At 45.5% G+C, this 25,069-nt stretch overlaps 1 protein-coding gene and 1 pseudogene across 1 annotated transcript in view; both read right to left on the reverse strand.

Annotated features, from left to right (window-relative positions):
* The window catches only part of LOC120909737, an 857,992-nt gene that overhangs the window by 311,660 nt on the left and 521,263 nt on the right, over positions 1–25,069 (reverse strand). The window lies entirely within an intron of this gene.
* Positions 11,588–11,742, reverse strand: LOC120912465 (annotated as a pseudogene).

The following is a 25,069-nucleotide window of genomic DNA, read 5'->3' on the forward strand; positions in this document are numbered from 1 at the left end:
GCACCTAGAAGATGGCTGGGGAGAAGATAAATGTTTGGAAGGCTTGCTCAGACTGGTTCTTTGCCCCGTAGGTGTGTTTACTGAAGAGCTGTTGCTGGGCCTCAGCGTGTGCTTGGCTGAGAGCTTAAAGGATAGGGTGACCAGACATCTCCGGTTTCAGAGGACAGTCCCCGGATTGAGGACACTGTCCCCGGACCAAGTCTGTCCCCGGTTTTGTCCCTGGATTAGATTTGAACTGGGACTGGGGCAATTTCAATGACAGTCAGTGCAGAATTAAAAAAAATTACACACCCCCCGCTCCGCCGCTCCTATTAGCTTACGGGGTGTATTTTTTCCATTATCTGTGCCCCTTTCTGATGATCATGTGCTGGTCGGAGCGGAGGGAATATTTCTTCTGTTTTGGGTGTATGCCCATCCAGCTCCGCTCGCATGTTCTTCAGCCTTGGCTCAAGTCCCGTTCAGCCGCCTGCCTGCCTATCTCCTTGCCTTCTCTGGTGGAGTGAACTTCCTCCGCTCCCCACCCAGTAGTAGCCGGGGCCCGAAGAGAAAAACTTGACAGGCTGTGAGGTGAGCGGTGGTGGCGATGGGCAGAAACTCGCTGATTGCCACCATTACTAGTGAAAAAAAAATATGTCCCCGGATTTCATTTAAAAAATCTGGTCACCTTAGTAAAGAAACTTAAAGCGGTGGTTCCCCCTTAAAAACAACTTTTTTTTATTCCACTGCCCCCCCACATTACAATCGAATTAAGGCTCTTATTTTTTTTTTGCTGCTGTACATACCTTGATACAGCATCTTCACCCGTGCATCCGGGTTGCGAGTCCCGCGGGAGTGGGCGTTCCTCACATGCTGTTGATTGACGTTTTGCCCAAAAACAAGCTCTCCCCCCGTCGCGTAAGCCGCGTCACGATTGGCGAAAGGAGCCGAACGGCGATGCGCATGCGCAGTATAGCGACGACTCGCCGTTCGGCTCCTTTCGCCAACCGTGACGCGGCTTACGCGACGGGGGGGAGCTCGTTTTTGGGAAAAATGTCAATCAAACACATGTGAGGAACGCCCACTCCCGCGGGACTCGCAACCCGGATGCATGGGTGAAGATGCTGTATCAAGGTATGTACAGCAGCAAAAAAAAAATAAGAGCCTTAATTCGATTGAAATGTGGGGGGCCAGTGGAATAAAAAAAAGTTGTTTTTAAGGGGGAACCACCGCTTTAACTATTTGCTCAAGGTCATGACCTGGGAACACTGGTCTGGAGAAGGATCTTTTTTCTTAATTACTGTAGAGTGTCACATGGATGACGGAGGGAGCGGCGGCTGTCCTAGGACATGGTGAGTCGAAAGGCCGAAACACACGATCTGACTTTTTGACAACAAACTTCAAAATGACCAGGTTATTCAAAGAACCCTTTATAATCATGATCATTCGAAGAAGGACTCCCTTATATCAGTGGTCAGTGTAGTGGTCCCTTGCATTGGAGACCAATGGGAGAAGGACCCCCTTATATCAGTGTAGTGGTTCCTTACATTCCTAACCAATTGGAGAAGGACCCCCTTATATCAGGCTGGTGGTCCCTTGCATTGGAGACCAATGGGAGAAGGACCCCCTTATATCAGGGTAGTGGTCCCTTAAATTGGAGACCAATGGGAGAAGGACCCCCTTATATCAGGGTAGTGGTCCCTTACATTGGAGACCAATGGGAGAAGGACCCCCTTATATCAGTGTAGTGGTTCCTTACATTCCTAACCAATTGGAGAAGGACCCCCTTATATCAGGGTAGTGGTTCCTTACATTCCTAACCAATGGGAGAAGGACCCCCTTATATCAGTGTAGTGGTTCCTTACATTCCTAACCAATGGGAGAAGGACCCCCTTATATCAGTGTAGTGGTCCCGTACATTGGAGACCAATGGGAGAAAGACATTTTACATCATCATCAGTGGGAAGACTGCCCTCCTTACAGCTCATTGATGTCAGTTGTTCCTGAGAGACAGAAATTGTTCATTGCTCAAGGAACCCCTAGAACCCTTTGGAGGAACCCTGGCTGAGAAAGGCTGGACTAGGCAGTAATATATTTCTCTCCCCCTTGGTGGGAGTGGAGATGACCCATCTATAAGGATATACAGTACATACACACACAGCACAAGGCCGTGTCACACTACAAGACGTTTATCGTGTCTGCAGTTCCTCTGAGCTCCACAAGATGCTGATCTCACTTCTACCATAGAGATAGGAAGTCTCTATGGCGGACAGGAATTGATGTCAGATACAAACAGGAAGTTTCGGGTGAGAGGTGAGTCGGGAGGAAGGAGAGGGGAGACATCGCTGGAAGAAGCAGTAGAGTAGGTAATAAGATTTTATTTTCTATTTACACCCAGTAATCCCGTCATGTCCGTCCTCTTCCTCCATAGTCACTGTGACGTCTTTTATCTCCAGCAGATGATGATACACACATATATAGTGTGGAGACCTAGATTTACCCCTTCAGGGGCAGAACATTCCCCCACTTACATATATATTTTCATTGTCAATTTTCATCCTTACCTGTCTAGACAGAAACCTGTATAGATCAAATGAGGATGGAGGGGTTCCGGAGTCACATGACTGAGAGGATACTAAACCTCACTCTGGAGATCATCTACCTGCTGACCGGAGAGGTGAGGAGGATTCTGGGAGGTCACATGACATCACTCTTATCTCTATTAATAATACACAGACCTGACCGGAGAGGTGAGGAGGATTCTGGGAGATCACATGACATCACTCTTATCTCTATTAATAATACACAGACCTGACCGGAGAGGTGAGGAGGATTCTGGGAGGTCACATGACATCACTCTTATCTCTATTAATAATACACAGACCTGACCGGAGAGGTGAGGAGGATTCTGGGAGGTCACATGACACCACTCTTATCTCTATTAATAATACAGACCTGACCGGAGAGGTGAGGAGGATTCTGGGAGATCACATGACATCTCTCTTATCTCTATTAATAATACACAGACCTGACCGGAGAGGTGAGGAGGATTCTGGGAGGTCACATGACATCTCTCTTATCTCTATTAATAATACACAGACCTGACCGGATAGGTGAGGAGGATTCTGGGAGGTCACATGACACCACTCTTATCTCTATTAATAATACACAGACCTGACCGGAGAGGTGAGGAGGATTCTGGGAGTCTAACATGATATTCCTATTGGTTCTCCAATACAGAGATTTCCTCTTGTGAAGTCAGGAGATCACATGACCATCACAGTGCCTCCATGTGACTCCCTAAAACCCGAGAGACACAACATGGAGAAGATTCTAGAAGTCACCAAGAAGATGATGGAGCTGCTGACAGGAGAGGTGAGGAGGATTCTGGGACATTATCCAGTAACAGACAAGGGGTGTGTCTGGATGGTGACTGTATCATTGTGTGTGTCAGGTTCCTATAAGGTGTCAGGATGTCACTGTCTATTTCTTTTATATTCAGAGTGAAAACCCGAGTGATTATAATATTGTCATTAAAGAAGAATATGAAGAGGAGGATGAGGAGTATGGTGTGATGATCAAGTTTTCAGAAGGACGCAAGGATATGATGGAGCCACCTAATACCAGGAACCCACCAGAGAGATGTCCCCGTCCTCTGTATTCCCGGGATTCCACACAGGAAGGTCACACCATCCCCCACCATCATCAGGTAGATGAGGAACAATCACTGATAGTATCATTAGGATCTGTACATTATCTGCATTGTTACCATTGATGTCATTTTTATTCTATATTCAGAGTGGAAACCTGAGAGATCCTAAAGTTGAGGTGAAATCAGAAGAAGAGACGTATGTGAGGGATGATCAGCAGTCTATGGAGGAGGATGGAATAACGGGGACATTTATAGAGGAGGACACTCCTACAGAGATCAGCACAGGTGGGTCATTAACACTAAATCCATTCCTCCACCCATACTGCTCACTGATTGGTCCAGAGTAGGGTGGGGACTGGGTGATATCAGCCTGTAATCCCCTGGTCACTTTCCTGAGCTGTGTTCCCCGTCCTGTATTCCTGTGTTTCTCTCGGATAATCTTTGTATTTCTATTTTAGTAGGTGGACGGGAGATGAGGAAAACCTCAGAGGATTGTCTCACTTTGTCTCCAGACTGTAAAGTAGAAGATGAGGACATCACACAGTATAGTCCAGGAGAAAACCCGACTACCTCAAATGTCCATCCGGCACCACACAGTGTAGATGGACCATCGTATTCCTCTTATCCTGAGGAACCTCAGACTGTGCGGGACGGTGCCGGACCATCGTATTCCTCTTACCCCGAGGAACCTCAGACTGTGCGGGACGGTGCCGGACCATCGTATTCCTCTTACCCCGAGGAACCTCAGACTGTGCGGGACGGTGCAGTCCCTCCAACAGAGAAGAGGTTTCCCTGTACTGAGTGTGGGAAGTGTTTCCATTCTAAATCTGGTCCTAAGGAGCATATCAAATCTCACACAGGTGAGAAGCCGTATTCCTGTCCTGAGTGCGGGAAATGTTTTTCAACAAAATCCTCTCTTTGCAACCATCAGAGGTCTCACACAGGGGAAAAGCCATATCTTTGTCTTGAGTGCGGGAAAAGTTTTTCACGTAAGTGCAGTCTTAAAAGACATCGAGAAATGCACACAGGGCAGAAGTCGTATTCCTGTCCTGAGTGCGGGAAATGTTTTTCATATAAGTCCAATCTTTACAAACATCAGAGATTGCACAGGGGGGTGAAGCCTTATTCCTGTTCTGAGTGCGGAAAATGTTTTTCAGTGAAGTCCAGTCTTTACAAACATCAGAGATTGCACACGGGAGAGAAGCCTTATTCCTGTTCTGAGTGCGGAAAATGTTTTTCTCAGAACTCTAATCTTTACAGGCATCAGAGACTGCACACGGGGGAAAAGCCGTATTCCTGTGATGAGTGCGGGAAATGTTTTGCAGATAAGTCCAGTCTTTATAAACATCAGAGATCTCACACAAAGAAGAAGCTACTTTCATGTCCTGAGTAAGGGAAATGTTCCTCACTGAAGTCCTGTCTTCCTGTACATCAGGGGTCCCACACAACCCTCGAGGTGTATTAGTGAGTGCGGGAAATGTCTTGTATATGAATGTTGCTGGACATGTGGGGAAGAAGCACACCCTGATATACACCTCAGATATACTCCATGGCTGATCTTCATCATGTAAGAAACACTTCATAAGGAGATCAGAGATCACCAAAGACATGGATGAAGTGTTGTACCGTGTTGGCCATTGATAGCAGGATAAAAATAAAAATGGAGTCATTCCCTCTCATTGGCTGAGTGCATTTTGTGGTATGGAGACTTAGAGGTCTATTATTCTCTTGTAAGAGGTCTGTTTTCTAAAGTGGTCTTCCAGGACGAAACACGTTATCCCCACCACTTAAAAGGCGGTCATTTTGTGGTATGGAGACTTATGCCGCATACACACACCTCTCCGGTCAAATTCCGACAAGAAAACCGTGGATTTTTTCAGACGGAGTGTTGGCTCATACTTGTCTTGCATACACACGGTCATGCAAATGTTGTCGGAAATTTCAACTGTCAAGAATGCGGTGACGTACAATACATAAGACGAGCCGAGATCAATGAAGTTCAATAGGCAGTTCGGCATGCGTGTTTTTTTGTGCGTCAGAATTGCATAAAGCCGATCGTAATTTCCGACAAGAACTTTTGTTTTTGGAAAAATTGAGACCCAGCTCTCAAATTTTTGTTGTCGGAAATCCCGACAGAAAATGTCCGATGGATCCTACACACGGTTGGAATTTCCGACCAAAATCTCACATCAAACTTTTCTTGTTTGAATTTCCGAACCTGTGTACGTGGCATTAGAGGTTTATTATTCTCTTGCAAGAGGTCTGTTTTCTCAAGTCGTCTTCCAGGACGAAACACGTTAACCCCACCACTTAAAAGGCGGCCCTCTAGGGCTTTTAAAATTAAAATTGAGTCATTACCTCTCTTTGGCTGAGTACATTTTGTGGTGGAAACATTTCACAAACACTTACAGATCTGTTTTTTTTAGAAAGCAGGAGTGCTTTATTGAACAAACAAAACAATACGGCATGAAAAAGGCTCATAAACCGAGTACAGTGCCATAACTGAGTAGCAGTTGAATAAGGCTCCAAGACCCTCCATAAATTTCCATAATATATATATATACAGGGCTTTTTTTCAGCGGGAACGAGGGGGAACGCAGTTCCGGCACCTTCTCAACTGACTGTATGTAATAGCAAGGGATGCTGGGGTGTGCTGCAGGGTATTGATGCTCACTGCTGTGGATCTATTTTTGCAGGGGGGTCTATTGTTGCTGGTGGGGGACCTATTGTTTCTAGGGGGGTTTTATGTTGCTGGGGGGATCAGTTGTTGCCGAAAGAGATCTACTGTTGGGGGAGGGTTCAATTGTTAATGGCAGCCAGAGTCTATTAATGCTGGCTGTATGGAGATCTGTTGATGCTGGCAGGGAAATTTTGTTGTGGGTGGTCCATTGTTGTTAGGGGGATCTATTGTTGCTGGCTGAAGGGGATCTATTTTACTGCTTTTCTTGATATCATTACCAAATTCCATATAAATTACTTGGCACCACAAAATGAAACTTGGTTATATATTGTCTAAAAGGGGCGGTACTGGGAGGTGGGTAGGGGGCGGAGAAAAGGGGTGACTCGGAAAGGGGGAGTTCCTGCACCTATTGTCTGAGAAAAAAAGCCCTGTATATATATATATATATATATATATATATATATATATATATATATATAAAATAAATTGAGATCTGTCATGTTGGCGTGTATTCGCTCTAGAATTACCACAGTTATCCAAGTCACAGATGGAGCGATCAAAGGAACCATAACTGATTTAATGAGCCATTCACAGCTTTTCTGTACCGGCCATGTGTACTTGCACGTGCGTGGCTTAATCTTTGAGACAAGCATATGCTACTGGCAGGATCATGGGACAAATCGCCCGGACATGGGACACAGAACAATAGCTGGTAAACCTAACACCGAGGAGTAATGCCGCATACACACGATCATTTTTCGGGTTGTAAAAAAACACGTTTTTCAGGCTCTAGAAAAAACGACGTCTTTTTGAACCCGATCATTAAAACGGCCATGCCTACACACGACCGTAAGAAAAAAAAAATGCTCTAGCAAAGCACAGTGACGTACAACACGTACGACGGCACTATAAAGGGGAAGTTCCATTCGGATGACTCCACCCTTGGGGCTGATTTTGTGTTTAGTAAAAGACGATTCGCGCTTTTTTGTCTGTTACAACATAATAAATGTGCCTTCTCCATTACGAACGCTAGTTTTACCAGAACGAGCTCTCCCGTCTCATAACTTGCTTCTTAGCATGCGCGGGTTTTTCACGTTGTTAAAGCCAACACACGACCATTTTTTACGACAACGTTAAAAACGTTGTGAAAAAATAGAGCATGTTCAAAAAAAAAATTCAGAACCCGAAAAATGCTTTGAAGCCCACACACGATCGTTTTTAAAGACATTAAAAAAAACGTCATTTTTTACAACCCGAAAAACGGTCGTGTGTACGCGGCATAACATGGAAATCGTCAACTTGAAGTCCAAGAAGACCAAACGTTCTCATACTTCAGGAACAGCCTCTGATTTATAGACACTGCTCAAAGAAAATGAAAGGAACGCTATTTAAATGATTAAGGCCGGGTTCACACTGGTATGACAAACACTCCGAGATCGGGAGCTCACGTCGCATGACGTGTGAAAATCAATGTTTCCCTATGAGAGCTGTCTTAACTGGTCCGACACATGTCGGTCTGACTTTGAAAATGCTCCCTGCACTACTTTGGTCCGACTTTGATCCTACTTCAGCCCATTGAATATCATTGAAGTCGGAACGCCGTCTTACATGCTCCGACTTTGGCATGCGACTTGTGCTCTGATGATCTCGAGGGGGAACTCCACGCTGAATTTTAAATAAAACGGCATGGGTTCCCCCTCCAAGAGCATACCAGGGGTCCCCCCAAAATATAGAGTAAACCAGTACAAAATAGAATAGTAAATAAAAACAGAATAGAAACTAATAGAATAAAAAATAATATAACTATCTTCTGATATATGAATAAAAAAGAATAGAATAGAAAAGAATATATATAAAAAAATAGAATAGAATAGAAATTTGAATTGAAATAGAATAGAGTGTCTTTCTTCTTGTCACTCTTCCAGAGCATTTTTCATGACGAAAAAAATGGCCATTAAAAATTTAGAACATGCCCTAAATGTTCACGTTGTTTTTAACATCGTAAAAGACGGTCGTGTGTAGGCTTTAACAACGTGAAAAAAACATGCATGCTCAGAAGCAAGTTATGAGACGGAAGCGCTCGTTCTGGTAAAACTACCGTTCATAATGGAGATCGCACATTCATCACGCTGTAACAGACTGAAAAGCACAAATCGTCTTTTACTAACACGAAATCGGCAAAAGCAGCCCCAAGGGTGGCGCCATCTACATGGAACTTCCCCTTTATAGTGCCGTCGTAGGTGTTGTATGTCACCGCACTTTGCTAGAGCATTTTTTTTCACTGTCGTGTGTAGGCAAGGCCGGTTTAACAATAACAATAATCGGGTTGAAAAAAACGTCATTTTTTCTAGACCATTAAAAATGGTCGTGTGTACGCGGGCATAATAGTTATCCTGTGGACAGATTCTCCCCCCAGAGCCGTGGATCTCTGCTGCTCCTCCAGAGTTACCATGGACCTCTTGGCTGCTTCTCTGATGAATGCTCTCCTTGCCCGGCCCGGTCAGTTTAGGTGGACGACTATGTCTTGGTAGGTTTGCAGTTGTGCCATACTCTTTCCATTTTCCGATGATGGATTGAACAGAGTTCCATGAGATGATCAAAGCTTGGGAGATTTTTTTTTTATATAACCTAACCCTGCTTTATACTTCTCCACAACTTTATGCCTGACCTGTCTGGTGTGTTCCTTGGCCTTCATGATGCTGTTTGTTCACTAAGGTTCTCTAACAACCCTCTGAGGACTTCACGGAACAGCTGTATTTATACTGAGATTAATTTACACACAGGTGGACTCTATTTACTAATTAGGTGACTTCTGAAGCCAATTCGTCCCATTAGATTTTAGTTAGGGGTTTCAGAGTAAAGGGGGCGCCATACAAATGCCCCTCCCCCACACTTTTCACATATTTATTTGTATCATTTATCATCCTGGACACTAATTGGTATACCATTGCCTGGACACAAACACATTTACATATTTTGCTGTGATTCTCGGGACACTGCCCAGGACACAGACATCGCAGGACAAATAGATGAAAGGTGTTACTGTCCTGGTAAAGTCTGAGACGACTGGCAACTACCCATCTATAAGGAACACAGCACAAGGCCGTGTTCACACTACGAGATGTTTTGGGGGCTGCAGTTCCTCTGAGCTCAACAAGATGGTGATCTCAATTCTACCATAGAGACAGAAAGTCTCTATGGAAGACAGGAAGTGATGTCAGGCACAGACAGGAAGTTCCAGGTGAGAGGTGAGTCGGGAGGCAGTAGAGCGGAGACGTTGCTGGAAGTTTCTGCAAGGGAGGTAATAAGATCTTATCTTCCATTTACACCCAGTAACCCCCGTCATGTCCGTCCTCTTCCTCCATAGTCACTGTGACGTCTTTTATCTCCAGCAGATGATAATACACACATATATAGTGTGGAAACCTAGATTAACCCCTTCGGGGGCAAAACATTCCCCCACTTACAGGGCCGGAATATTATCTTCATTTTTTTCATTTTATCGGTGGCTTTGAATGGCTTATATGACTTTTATATGGGATGGGGGTTTATTTAGACATAAAGGGAATCATATTTGTCCTTCTTTGTCAGAAGATCAAAAACGAGCAAAACAGACTTTACATAGAAATTGGAGTTTGTGATCCATCAAGCCAAAAGTAATCTCAAAAACACCAAAAGGAATTTTCCTCGGTGTGTAATTCCACTGGGGGGACTTCCTTGATAGAAACCCTCATATTATCCCCCATCCTAATATTGTACAACCAGTACAGTCCTCATCATTTTCTCATCAATTTTTGGTCTACAGGTAACCTGTATACATCACATGACCAATGAGGATGGAGGAGGACCGGAGTCAGATGACTGAGAGGATACTAAACCTCACCCTGGAGATCATCTACCTACTGACCGGAGAGGTGAGTAGGATTCTGGGAGGTCACATGACATCACTCGTATCTCTATTAATAACACACAGACCTGACCGGAGAGGTGAGGAGGATTCTGGGAGGTCACATGACATCACTCTGATCTCTTAATAATACACAGACCTGACCAGAGAGGTGAGGGGGATTCTGGCAGGTCACATGACATCACTCTTAGCTCTATTAATAATACACAGACCTGACCGGAGAGGTGAGGAGGATTCTGGGAGGTCACATGACATCACTCTTATCTCTATTAATAATTGTTGTCGCCCGTACTGTTTAACATCTATCTCCGCCCTCTTTTCTAAATCATTAGTAACCAGAAGTAAATTTATCACTCTTATGCAGATGACACACAACTGTATTTTCGCATATGTAACAAAAAGGATCATTATCTCAGGCTAGAGAAATGCCTTACTTTGATAGACAACTGGATGACATAGAGTTATCTTAAACTCAACGGTTCGAAAACAGAACTTCTCCTGTTTCACACTAACCGAAAAAATCATCCCGCAACAACATGGACTAGGAGCGCTGAAGCACCTCCTACATGGGGAGGGTGGATGCAATCCAATGACGTCATTGCACCTGGAAGGATGGTTTCAGCAGGGACTGCCCGACAGTTACTGGGGGCCGGCCCATGGTTGAGTCTGAGCCATCTGGAAGGGTGCTCCTGGTGAGGGTGGGTGCTGCGCTTGGTCTTGGTCTTTTTGCCGAGTTCTAGTCTGGCCTTCTGGCTGGCTGGTGTAAGTGCTATCACTCTCAGCGATCCGGTAGGAGGAGCTGGTGATAACCTGTGGTGGGCGGGGTAGGACCGTGCAAATATGCTGGGTTGCTGGCAGGGGTGGAGGGCTGCACTGGCCGGTCGGGGGGGTCGGATATGGAACGAAAAGTCTATGGTGCATGTGCCCCTGGAGTGGCAGTCCAGGGGTATCTGAAGATCACTGTGTGTAAGGGACACATTGATTTAAGATACCACGGTCACTGCACCAGATACACGCTTTTTTTTTACCTGCCTTTTGGCTAGGACCAGAGGAATTTTTTATTCCTGGCCGGAGGGCCTGGTCATTGTTTCACCATAATGGCCACTTCTTTCACTCTCCTCTCCACTATTCCTTCCCCCACTTTATTTTATTTATAGCCAATGTTTGTCACTTTTTGTCTTTTTTATGTTGTGCACGTTTTGTGACACTGTGTGATCAGTAGGGTGCCGGTCCTCGGGCCAGCCCTGAATGTCTTGGGAGTAGGTGGACATGGCCTTCTGGCTTGGTTCGCCTGCTCTCATGGGGTCTCCCTTTCGGGGGAGCCCCACCTAGTACTGGGAGGGTTCTGGAGGTGCTTCAGCGCTCCGCTGACAACTGATAAGAACAGATACCACACCCAGTCCCAGCCAAAAGGCCGAGAAGCGACAGGGAAGACACCACGATCAGCACGGCCAGAGTGCAATGGCCGAGCCTCGCCCTGGGAGAACCACCTTCATGATCATGGTGTCTCCCCTGCCAGGTAAGTATGACATGACAATGGATGCACAAATAGGGTCAGTAGTCAGCGGATCGCACCATCTGCTGTGCCTTCTAAGCAGACTCACCCCCTTTATCCCGAAAGAGGACATTGCAGTCGTGGTGGGAACAATTAATAATTCCAGACTTGACTATGCAAATGCCCTCTATCTAGGACTCCCCAAATACCAAATCACTTGTCTTTAAGTCGTTCAAAATACGACGCTCGATTAGTGACCGGCAAAAAACCATGGGAATCAATCTCGCCTTCACTGAGATCCCTTCATTGGTTGCCAGTAAAAGACAGAATCACTTTCAAGGCACTCTGCTTAATGCATAAGTGTATTCAAGGAAACGCCCCCCAATATCTATGCGAAAAAATAAAAGCTCACAACCCCAATCACGTGCTACGATCCACTAACCAAAATCTACTCCAGATACCCAAAGCCAGATACAAGTCCAAAGGAGATCGAAGATTTGCAGTCCAGGGACCTCGTCTGTGGAACGATCTACCAACCATCTTTCGGTTAAAGGTGAACCACTTGGCCTTCAGGAGAAAGATTAAAACCCATCTCTTCTGAGGTCAAAGGGGATCTACGCATGGAATCGATTCAGCGCCCAGAGGCGATTCAGTTCGCATGTGTTGCGCTATATAAGTTTCTCACTCACTCTTATCTCTAGTAATAATACACAGACCTGACCGGAGAGGTGAGGAGGATTCTGGGAGGTCACATGACATCACTCTTATCTCTATTAATAATACAGACCTGACCGGAGAGGTGAGGGGGATTCTGGGAGGCCACATGACATCACTCTTAGCTCTATTAATAAAAGACAGACCTGGCCGGAGAGGTGAGGAGGATTCTGGGAGGTCACATGACTTCGCTCTATTAATAAAACACAGACCTGACCGGAGAGGTGAGGAGGATTCTGGGAATCTAACATGATATTTTTATTGGTTCCTCAATACAGAGATTTCCTCTTGTGAAGTTCGGTGATCACATGACCATCACAGTGCCTCCATGTGACTCCCTAAAACCCGAGAGACACAACATGGAGAAGATTCTAGAAGTCACCAAGAAGATGATGGAGCTGCTGACAGGAGAGGTGAGGAGGATTCTGGGACATTATCCAGTAACAGACAAGGGGTGTGTCTGGATGGTGACTGTATCATTGTGTGTGTCAGGTTCCTATAAGGTGTCAGGATGTCACTGTCTATTTCTCCATGGAGGAGTGGGAGTATTTAGAAGGACACAAGGATCTCTACAAGGACGTCATGATGGACAATCAGCCGCCCCTCACATCACCGGGTAAGAGGAGACTTTATTGTAAAGGAGAGAGCAGTACGGAGGCTCCACCTAGATCCCCCATCATCTGATAAACACATAGAAACAATGTATTCAGTCAGTGTGTGTGTTTCCTACAGATGGATCCAGTAATGGGAACCCACCAGAGAGATGTCCCCGTCCTCTGTATTCCCGGGATTCCACACAGGAGGGTCACACTATCCCCCACCATCATCAGGTAGATGAGGAACAATTATTGGTGGTTATGATTTATACACAAACATGTTTATTATAATGAATGTTTTATTATATATTTAGAGTGGAAACCTCGAAGATTATATTATTGTTGTCAAAGAAGAGTATAAAGAGGAGGATGAGGAGTATGGAGTGAAGGAGGAGTTTTCAGAAGGACACAAGGATATGATGGAGCCACTTAATACCAGGAAGCCACCAGAGAGATGTCCCCGTCCTCTGTCTTCCCGGGATTCCACACAGGAAGGTCACACCATTCCTCACTTTTACAAGGTTGGTGGGAAGGAGCATCTAGAACACAAAAGTAACTCATGGAGATGATGAATGAACTCTGTACAAGATGTTATAATCTATCATTCTCTTGGTTTAGAGTGGAGATCCAATCGATATAGAATTTGAGGTTAAATCAGAAGAAGAAGAGACGTATGTGAGGGATGATCAGCAGTCTATGGAGGAGGATGGAATAACGGGGACATTTATAGAGGAGGACACTCCTACAGAGATCAGCACAGGTGGGTCATTAACACTAAATCCATTCCTCCACCCATACTGCTCACTGATTGGTCCAGAGTAGGGCGGGGACTGGGTGATATCAGCCTGTAATCCCCTGGTCACTTTCCTGAGCTGTGTTCCCCGTCCTGTATTCCTGTATTTCTCTCGGATAATCTTCCTTCTCTGTGCTGCAGACACAATTTATGTCTCTAGACTGGATTTATGGAGATTCTGGGGTTCAGCTGGCAGCAAAATGTTGATTTTCACCATAGGGTTTGCTTGACCTAGACACCTGGGGTATGTACCTTGGGTCTTCTGCCCCATGCCCGGGTCTAGTGAGATCTCTGACAGAACAATTCTCCCGGGTTACTTGCTCTGTTATTTGCTGGCTGTGCCGGGTGGAGGGATATGTCTGTATAGTCTCAGACCCAAGTCACTGAGTGCAGTCTCAGGAGATGGGAGGCAGCGGTGTGGGATCTCTGCAACTTGTCTCCAGTAAACATTTCATCCGCCACTGATTACTGAACACCAATATCATGAGTCCTGACCCATCACTATATACTCTATGCTGTACATTACATACTCCTGACCCCTGCACTATATACTCTATGTTGTACATTACATACTCCTGACCCCATCACTATATACTCTATGCTGTACATTTCCTACCAGCTGGACATTATATATCTGATGATGTGATAAAATCCTCCAACTTTGGAACCTTAAAAAAAAAGTGATAATGAGGGGGAGGAGTCAATAACCCAATGATGGTGGTCTTCAGGATCAGTCCAGTCTTCATCTTGGTTGGTTAGGGGAACCAATCAGCTGATGTCTAGTAATAATCTTTGTATTTCTATTTTAGTAGATGGACGGGAGATGAGGAAAACCTCAGAGGATTGTCTCACTTTGTCTCCAGACTGTAAAGTAGAAGATGAGGACATCACACAGTATAGTCCAGGAGAAAACCTGACTACCTCAAATGTCCATCCGGCACCACACAGTGTAGATGGACCATCGTATTCCTCTTATCCTGAGGAACCTCAGACTGTGCGGGACGGTGCCGGACCATCATATTCCTCTTATCCTGAGGAACCTCAGACTGTGCGGGATGGTGCCGGACCATCGTATTCCTCTTATCCTGAGGAACCTCAGACTGTGCGGGACGGTGCCGGACCATCGTATTCCTCTTATCCTGAGGAACCTCAGACTGTGAGGGACGGTGTTGTCCCTCCAACAGATACAAGGTTTCCCTGTCCTGAGTGCGGGAAATGTTTTATACAGAAGTGGCATCTTTCTGTACATCAGAGATCTCACACGGGGGAGAAGCCGTTTTCCTGTAATGAGTGCGGAAAATGCTTTCCAAATAAATCCTATCTTTCCATACATCAGAGATCTCACACGGGGGAGAAGCCGTATTCCTGTAATGAGTGCGGGAAATGTTTTTCAGTGATCTCCAATCTTTACAGACATCACAGATTGCACACGGGGGAGAAGCCGTATTCCTGTCCTGAGTGCGGAAAATGTTTTGCAGATAAGTCCAGTTATAACTCACATCAGAGAGTGCACACGGGGGAGAAGCCGCATTGCTGTCCTGATTGCGGGAAATGTTATTCAGATAAATCCAGTTTTAAAAAACATCAGAGATTGCACAAGGAGGATAATCTGTATTCCTGTTTTGAGTGCGGGAAATGCTTTTCAGAGAAGTCTCAACTTTATAGACATGAGATTTTGCACTTGGATAGGAAGACCTATTCCTGTCCCGAGTGTGAGAACGTTTTTCTTAATAAATCCTCCCTACTGAAACATCAGAGATCTCACACGGGTGATAAGCCGTATTCCTGTCCTGTGTGCGAGAAAAGTTTTGTCCATAAGTATGAACTTTCCCTACATCAGAGAACTCACACAGGGGAGAAGCCGTATTTCTGTCCCGAGTGTGGGAAATGTTTCTCAAGAGCATCCACTCTTTACAAGCATCAGAGATTGCACACGGGGGAGAAGCCAAGGTGAAGGAATCGTCTTCCTGTACATCAGGGGTCCCACACAACCCTCGAGGTGTATTAGTGAGTGCGGGAAATGTCTTGTATGTGAATGTTGCTGGACATGTGGGGAAGAAGCACACCCTGATATACACCTCAGATATACTCCATGGCTGATCTTCATCATGTAAGAAACACTTCATAAGGAGATCAGAGCTCACCAAAGACATGGATGAAGTGTTGTACCGTGTTGGCCATTGATAGCAGGATAAAAATAAAAATGGAGTCATTACCTCTCATGTGCTGAGTACATTTTGTGGTGAAAACTCTTCCAAGAGGTCTGTTTTCTCAAGTCGTCCTCCAGGACGAAACACGTTAACCCCACCACTTAAAAGGCGGTCCTGTAGGCTTTTTAAAATAAAAATGGAGTCATTACCTTTCATTGGCTGAGTACATTTTGTGGTGTAAACTCTTGCAAGAGGTCTGTTTTCTCAAGTTGTCTTCCAGGACGAAACATGTTAACCGCATTTTGGTATGGTGACTTGAAGGTCTATTATAAAGGAGAAAACAATTGGTTGATCAAATGTAGCACACATTCGTCCAATCAGGACAAATATCAAATCATTGGCTCCATCTAGTGGCAATAATTTGGCACTGTGATATTATACTACATTTTGGCCACTAAATGGAGCTGACTGTCATAGGAAATGACCGGGAGCGATGCAGCTGGTGGCGATGGGTGACCAATGGGAGAAGGAGCCCCTTATAGCAGTGATCAGTGTAGTGGTCCCTTACATTGTTGACCAATGGGAGAGGGATCCCATTTTATCGGTGGGAGAAGGACATTCTTACATCATCATCAGTGGCAAGACTGCCCCCCCATACAAATCATTGATGTCACTCATCTTGAAACATAGTTGGTTGGGCATCGGTGCACTCGGCCACCCTCCCTCTACAGTGCTCAGTTTTGTGGAAGAAAGTTCAGGCAGCCATGGAAGCGCCAAGCAGCACTATAAGAAGGTACTTGCACAATTTTATTACAGAAACACACACCCTCCACATTACACAATCCTGTAATAGAGATAATTTCAGCATTTTACAGGCACTTTTACTCACACTAGGGATTCCTGGCATGCAAGCCCTACCCCTAAAATAAGCCCTACCACATTTTTGGTTCCTAAAAATAATATAAGACCCGGGCTTATTTTCGGGGAAACACGGTAGTTAATAAATATATATTTTTAAGCATATAATTTGTGTCACTTGTCTTCAAAATAGCACGGATAAACGAGCTTGCATTTCTTGTTTGTGTTTGTGGAAAATTGTAAAATCTCCCAAAATAAAGATTTGCATAATTTCATAAATACAATACTGTTTTATTATTTCAGTATAAACATTCTGACAAGCTCCTAGGAGTGGAAGGCTAGAAGTATTATTTTATGTGCTTAGGGCAGGTAGAAGGTTTAGAGCAGTTCCTCAGCTAAGTGAAGGGCCACCCCTTGCACTAGGACCCTGCACAGAAACCCCAGCCCCCCCCTTTTTGCACCACACACGGTGGCCCCTGATGACTCTCATTCAAACCCCAAACAAAATACCCTCTGCTCCCCTCCTCTGGACACTACCACCTCTCCAGGATACACCATAATGCCGCGTGCACATGATCAGAAATTCCGACAAGAAATGTTCGATGTGAGCTTTTGGTCGGAAATTGTGTGTAGGCTCCATCGGACATTTTCTGTCGGAATTTCCGACAACAAAAAATTCAGAGCTGTTCTCAATTTTTCCGATAAGAAAAGTTCTTGTCGGAAATTCCGATCGTCTGTATGCAATTCCGACGCACAAAAATGTTTTTTCTTAGTCCGAATTTCTCACTTCCTGTTAATCCTCAGTAAGCTGTTCTGGCTGACTAACCACCACTCAGATGATGGTGTCAAGCTTACTGAGGAGAAACAGGAAGTGAGAAATTCAGACAAAGAAAGGGAAATTGAGGAAAAAGGTAAGTGACCTGGCTCCTGACGAATACTGAGAGCCTGAGCATTCTCTGATACCCATCCACTGCTGATCACTGCATTCTCACTGGCCGCTTACAGCCCCATCCTGGACACTGATTAGTCTACCATTGCCTGGACACAAACACATTTACATGTTTCGCTGTGATTCTCGGGACGCAAACATTGTGGGACAAATAGAAGACTGTCCTGGCAAAGTCTGAGACAATTAGCAGCTATCCATCTTTAAGGATATACAGTATATATCCCCCTTGGTGGGAGTGGAGATGACCCCATCTATAAGGATATACAGTACATACACACACAGCACACTACGAGACGTTTCTCTGGGCTGCAGTTCCTCTGAGCTCCACAAGATGGTAATCTCACTCCTGCCTGGACAGGAAGTCTCTATGAAAGATGGGAAGTGATGTCAGGACAGACAGGAAGTGATGTCAGTTATACATATGAAGTTCCGAGTGAGAGGTGAGTCGGCAGGAAGGAGAGAGGAGACGTTGTTGCAAGCGGCAGTAGAAGAGGTAATAAGATCTTATCTTTTATTTACACCCAGTAACCCCCGTCATGTCCGTCCTCTTCCTCCATAGTCACTGTGACGTCTTTTATCTCCAGCAGATGTTGATACACCTATATATATTATAAAAATATAGAATATCCCCTTCAGGGTCAGAATATTTCCCCACTTACAGGCCTGGAACATTCTCTTCATTTTATAAGTGCCTTTTAGGGAATCATATTTGTCTTACTTTGTCAGAAGATGAAAAACTAGCAAAGCAGACTTTATGTAGAAATCTGAGTTTGTGATCCATCCAGCCAGAAGTAATCACAAAAACACCAAAAGGAATGTTCCCCTGTATGTGTGATCACACTGGGGACTGTTCTTCCCTGATAGAAACCCTCATATTACCCCCATCCTAATATTATACAACCAGTACAGTCCTCATCATGCTCTGATATCAGTTATTGGTCTACAGGAAACCTGTATACATCACATGACCAATGAGGATGGAGGAGGACAGGAGTCACATGACTGAGAGGATACTAAACCTCACCCTGGAGATCATCTACCTGCTGACTGGAGAGGTGAGGAGGATTCTGGGAGGTCACATGACCTCACTCTTATCTCTATTAATAATACACAGACCTGACCGGAGAGGTGAGGAGGATTCTGGGAGGTCACATGACATCAATCTTATCTCTATTAATAATACACAGACCTAACCGGAGAGGTGAGGAGGATTCTGGGAGATCACATGACATCACTCTTATCTCTATTAATAAAACAGACCTGACCGGAGAGGTGAGGAGGATTCTGGGAGGTCACATGACATCACTCTTATCTCTATTAATAAAACAGACCTGACCGGAGAGGTGAGGAGGATTCTGGGAGGTCACATGACATCACTCTTATCTCTATTAATAATACACAGACCTGACCGGAGAGGTGAGGAGGATTCTGGGATTCTAACATGCTATTCCTATTGGTTCTCCAATACAGAGATTTCCTCTTGTGAAGTCAGGTGATCATATGACCATCACAGTGCCTCCATGTGACTCCCTAAAACCCGAGAGACACAACATGGAGAAGATTCTAGAAGTCACCAAGAAGATGATGGAGCTGCTGACAGGAGAGGTGAGGAGGATTCTGGGACATTATCCAGTAACAGACAAGGGGTGTGTCTGGATGGTGACTGTATCATTGTGTGTGTCAGGTTCCTATAAGGTGTCAGGATGTCACTGTCTATTTCTCCATGGAGGAGTGGGAGTATTTAGAAGGACACAAGGATCTTTACAAGGACGTCATGATGGACAATCAGCCGCCCCTCACATCACCGGGTAAGAGGAGACTTTATTGTAAAGGAGAGAGCAGTACGGAGGCTCCACCTAGATCCCCCATCATCTGATAAACACATAGAAACAATGTATTCAGTCAGTGTGTGTGTTTCCTACAGATGGATCCAGTAATGGGAACCCACCAGAGAGATGTCCCCGTCCTCTGTATTCCCGGGATTCCACACAGGAAGGTCACACCATCCCCCACCATCATCAGGTAGATGAGGAACAATTATTGGTGGTTATGATTTATACACAAACATGTTTATTATAATGAATGTTTTATTATATATTCAGAGTGGAAACCTCGGGGATGATAATATTGATATTAAAGAAGAGTATAAAGAGGAGGATGAGGAGTATGGAGTGATGGAGGAGTTTTCAGAAGGACACAAGGATATGATGGAGCCACCTAATACCAGGAACCCACCAGAGAGATGTCCCCGTCCTCTGTATTCCCCGGATTCCACACAGGAAGGTTACACCATCCCCCACTGTTACAAGGTTGGTGGGAAGGAGCATCTAGAACACAAAAGTGACTCATGGAGATGATGAATGTAGGGCTGGGGAAAAAAAATCGATTTGAATCGTGAATCGAGTTGTGAGGACAAATCGATTCAGATTTTCAGCAAATCGTTTTTTTTTTTCACCAGGACCGGCGCTGACACCGCACCGGTTTTTAGGCGAGGCCGCGTCTTCGGACTAGTCCGCAAGGCCGGACGCTGCGGACTAGGCCGAAGCCACGGCCTCGCCTAAAAACTCCTGCCCGCAGCTCCTCGGGACCGGCGCGGTGTCCATCAAGACAAAACTCGATTTGAATCGTGAATTATTATTTTTTTTAAATCACAGATTTTTTGGGGGGGGGAGAAAATCACCCAGCTCCAGATGAGAATGAACTCTGTACAAGATGTTATAATCTATAATTTTCTTGGTTTAGGGTGAAGATCTGATAGAAATAAAAGTTGAGGTGAAATCAGAAGAAGAAGAGACGTATGTGAGGGATGATCAGCAGTCTATGGAGGAGGATGGAATAACGGGGACATTTATAGAGGAGGACACTCCTACAGAGATCAGCACAGGTGGGTCATTAACACTAAATCCATTCCTCCACCCATACTGCTCACTGATTGGTCCAGAGGAGGGCGGGGACTGGGTGATATCAGCCTGTAATCCCCTGGTCACTTTCCTGAGCTGTGTTCCCCGTCCTGTATTCCTGTATTTCTCTCGGATAATCGGACGACTTCCTTACCTCTCAAGGCCCCCTTTATCCAGACAGTGGTCCTGCTTGCCTGCCTAACACAGAGGAGGAGGAGGATTGTATCATCAGCATGGAGGTGGAGCCTAGCACTCAGCATCAGCAGCAGTCTTCAAGGGATCAATTACTGTCCCAAGGAACCCATGGACTTGTATGTGGCTGGGACGAGGTGGCTGCGGATCCTGTCATCCTCAGTGACCCAGAGGACTCTGCCCCGAATGCCTCAACAAACCTACGTTGTATGGCCTCCCTGATCCTGCAAAGCCTGTGGAAGGATCCTCGTATTTGTGGTATCAAGGAGAGGGATCATTACTGGCTGGCAACTCTCCTTGATCCACGTTACAAGAATAAGGTTGCGGACCTTATCTTGCCGTTGCAGAGGAAACAGAAGATGAAACATCTTCGGGAGGCCTTGCAGAAAGGTCTGTGCAACGCGTTCCCAGAGACTGGGGGGTTACCAAATCCTGGTCCTGGACAACGTGTTGCTGAGGCTTCGGTGAGTCACAGAAGGAGCGGTGGAGAAGGTGGCCGTCTGACCGATGCGTTCAGACAATTTTTTAGTCCGCAGCCCCAAGGTATGACCGGTTCCAGCAACCATCGCCAGCGTCTGTTTTACATTGTGCGGGAATACCTAGGGGCAAGATCAGACTTGGACACCTTCCCCACCGAAAATCGTCTGGCTTACTGGATCTTGAGGATGGACCACTGGCCAGAGCTTGCACAGTACGCAATTGAGCTACTGGCTTGTCCTGCATCCAGCGTTCTTTCAGAACGCACATTCAGTGCTGCTGGAGGCTTTGTGACCGATCACAGGGTGCGTCTCTCCACCGACTCCGTCGATCGACTGACCTTCATAAAAATGAATCAGGCTTGGATCACCACCAGCTACCAAGCACCTGATGCTGATGTAACTGAATAATGTTTTGGGAAATGTCAGATTCCTTCAAGACTGCCTATGCTGAGTGACTATCCTTTTCCTCCTCAATGATCACGCTGATATCTTGTAAGAACATTTTTGGTTCTGGGCACCACCAGCAGTGCCTAAGGCCCAATTTTTCTTCCCCTGTTTAGCAGGGGCGTGTAATTACAATTTTTTGATGCAATGCTTTGCAGCAGGGCTCATTCCTGCGCTCCAACTAGAGTATCTGTGAGGGGTTGCAGTGTTGTGGGACCAGCACCAGTGCCTAAGGCCCAATTTTTCTGCCCCTGTTCAACAGGGGCGTGTAATTACAATTCTTGATCTAATATTTCACAGCAGGGCATTCCAGCGCCCACCAAGACTAACTGTGAGGGCTTACAGAGTTGTTCCACCACCACCACGTAGGGCCCAATTTTCTATATATAGTATATACGGCAGGCCCCTACTTTCACACATCCAACTTACAAACGACTCCTACTTGCAAACGGAAGGAGACAACAGGAAGTGAGAGGAAATCTACCCATAGGAAGGGAAATTCTCTTCTGTAAAAGGTGTCTCCTGTCCACTGATGCCACAATCCTTGTTTCACCCCAAAAAATGTTTTGGGAAAAAAATCATTTGTCATTGGGACAGAAAGTGAGGTGCAATCTTCTGAACAGATGCACACAGACAGCAAAACAAATGTTACAGGGGTGATAACCCTTCCCTATGTTTTTTAGAAAAGCTTAAAAATAGATTTTATGGCTAGAGCTACACTTTAAAGAAGTACCAGTTCAAAATTACAGATTCTACTTAACAACAAACCTACAGTCCTTGTCTTGTTTGCACCGCCTGTATACTGCTGTTCAAAGTATATAGGGCCAAAGGGGATGGTAATGACCTGGGGGCAGGGGGGCGGGGAAACCCATGCTTTTTTTCTCAATGATTTTCATCCATATTGCAGGGACCAAACATTACATTAAAGCCGCAAGCAGTATTAAATTACTTTTTTCTTATAGTAATCTCATTTTGTGCAGGGACAGTTCTAAACACATACCACTACTATAGACACCCAGCAGGTACGATATTTAAAGGAATTTTTGAGTTTTTTTTTTCACATTAAGCATCATTAAAATCGACAGTTTTTAAAACTTTTTTTTCCATTGGGCAAGACCCAGGTCCCCAAAACCATTTTCCGACAATAACTTGTATATTGGGCTTTAAAATGAGCACTTTTGAATTCGAAAGTTCGAGTCCCATAGACGTCAATGGGGTTCTAAATGTTCGCGCGAACGGTCGGTCCGTTCGAAGGTTCTGGTGCGAACCGAAAGGGGGGGGGGTGTTCGGCTCATCCCTACTCTAGACTGGATTTATGGAGATTCTGGGGTTCAGCTGACAGCAAAATGTTGATTTTCACCATAGGGTTTGCTTGACCTAGACACCTGGGGTATGTACCTTGGGTCTTCTGCCCCATGCCCGGGTCTAGTGAGATCTCTGACAGAACAATTCTCCCGGGTTACTTGCTCTGTTATTTGCTGGCTGTGCCGGGTGGAGGGATATGTCTGTATAGTCTCAGACCCAAGTCACTGAGTGCAGTCTCAGGAGATGGGAGGCAGCGGTGTGGGATCTCTGCAACTTGTCTCCAGTAAACATTAAGCCACCAATATTATAAGTCCTGACCCCTGCACTATATACTCTATGTTGTACATTACATACTCCTGACCCCTGCACTATATACTCTATGTTGTACATTACATACTCCTGACCCCTGCACTATATACTCTATGCTGTACATTACATACTCCTGACCCATGCACTATATACTCTATGTTGTACATTACATGCTCCTGACTTCTGCTCTCCCCCCTCCACCCCCTGCTATATATACACATAATATGTATTCTCTTTTGTTACACCCATTTCCTACCAGCTGGACATTTTATATCTAATGATGTGATTGGAGCACAGACTTTACATGTTGATAATAATGTGATAACATCCTCCAACTTTGGAACCTTAAACAGAAAGTGATAATGAGGGGGAGGAGTCAATAACCCAATGATGGTGGTTTTCAGGATCAGTCCAGTCTTCATCTTGCCCCCCCCCCCCAATCCTCACTCTCTGACCTCTGGTGGGGCTCATCCCCGCTGTTATTCATGACTAAATCATGGACTAAATAAGGAAGTGCAGGACTTCTTGTGTTGGGAAGATGGCAATGAGTGATAGAGGGGGTGGGGACACTTGTCTTATAATCCCCTCATCACTGTCACTCCTATAAAAGACATTTCTCGTTGTTTCCTCACTCTCTGACTAAGGTCCATGAATAAAGAAATGATCTGGTAGGAGATCAGAGGACCCATTTACTAGTTACCTTGAGGGGGGAATTGTAAGATCCTCAGAGACAAAGCTGCCTGATGTGGGCGGAGTCCTGGTTTAGGGGAACCAATCAGCTCATGTCTAGTAATAATCTTTGTATTTCTATTTTAGTAGATGGACGGGAGATGAGGAAAACCTCAGAGGATTGTCTCACTTTGTCTCCAGACTGTAAAGTAGAAGATGAGGACATCACACAGTATGGTCCAGGAGAAAACCCGACTACCTCAAATGTCCATCCGGCACCACACAGTGTAGATGGACCATCGTATTCCTCTTATCCTGAGGAACCTCAGACTGTGCGGGACAGTGCCGGACCATCGTATTCCTCTTATCCCGAGGAACCTCAGACTGTGCGGGACGGTGCCGGACCATCGTATTCCTCTTATCCTGAGGAACCTCAGACTGTGCGGGACGGTGCCGGACCATCGTATTCCTCTTATCCTGAGGAACCTCAGACTGTGCGGGACGGTGCCGGACCATCGTATTCCTCTTATCCTGAGGAACCTCAGACTGTGCGGGACGGTGCCGGACCATCGTATTCCTCTTATCCCGAGGAACCTCAGACTGTGCGGGACGGTGCCGGACCATCGTATTCCTCTTATCCTGAGGAACCTCAGACTGTGCGGGACGGTGCCGGACCATCGTATTCCTCTTATCCTGAGGAACCTCAGACTGTGCGGGACGGTGCCGGACCATCGTATTCCTCTTATCCTGAGGAACCCCAGACTGTGCGGGACAGTGCCGGACCATCGTATTCCTCTTATCCTGAGGAACCTCAGACTGTGCGGGATGGTGGCGGATCATCGTATTCCTCTTATCCTGAGGAACCTCAGACTGCGCGGGACGGTGCTGTCCTTCCAACAGATAAGAGGTTTTGCTGTACTGAGTGCGGGAAGTTTTTCCGCTATAGATCCAAACTTATTTTGCATGTAAGATCTCACACAGGTGAGAAACCGTATTCCTGT

This window comes from Rana temporaria, chromosome 8 (genome assembly GCF_905171775.1).
Source record: "Rana temporaria chromosome 8, aRanTem1.1, whole genome shotgun sequence".
Classification (NCBI taxonomy): domain Eukaryota; kingdom Metazoa; phylum Chordata; class Amphibia; order Anura; family Ranidae; genus Rana; species Rana temporaria.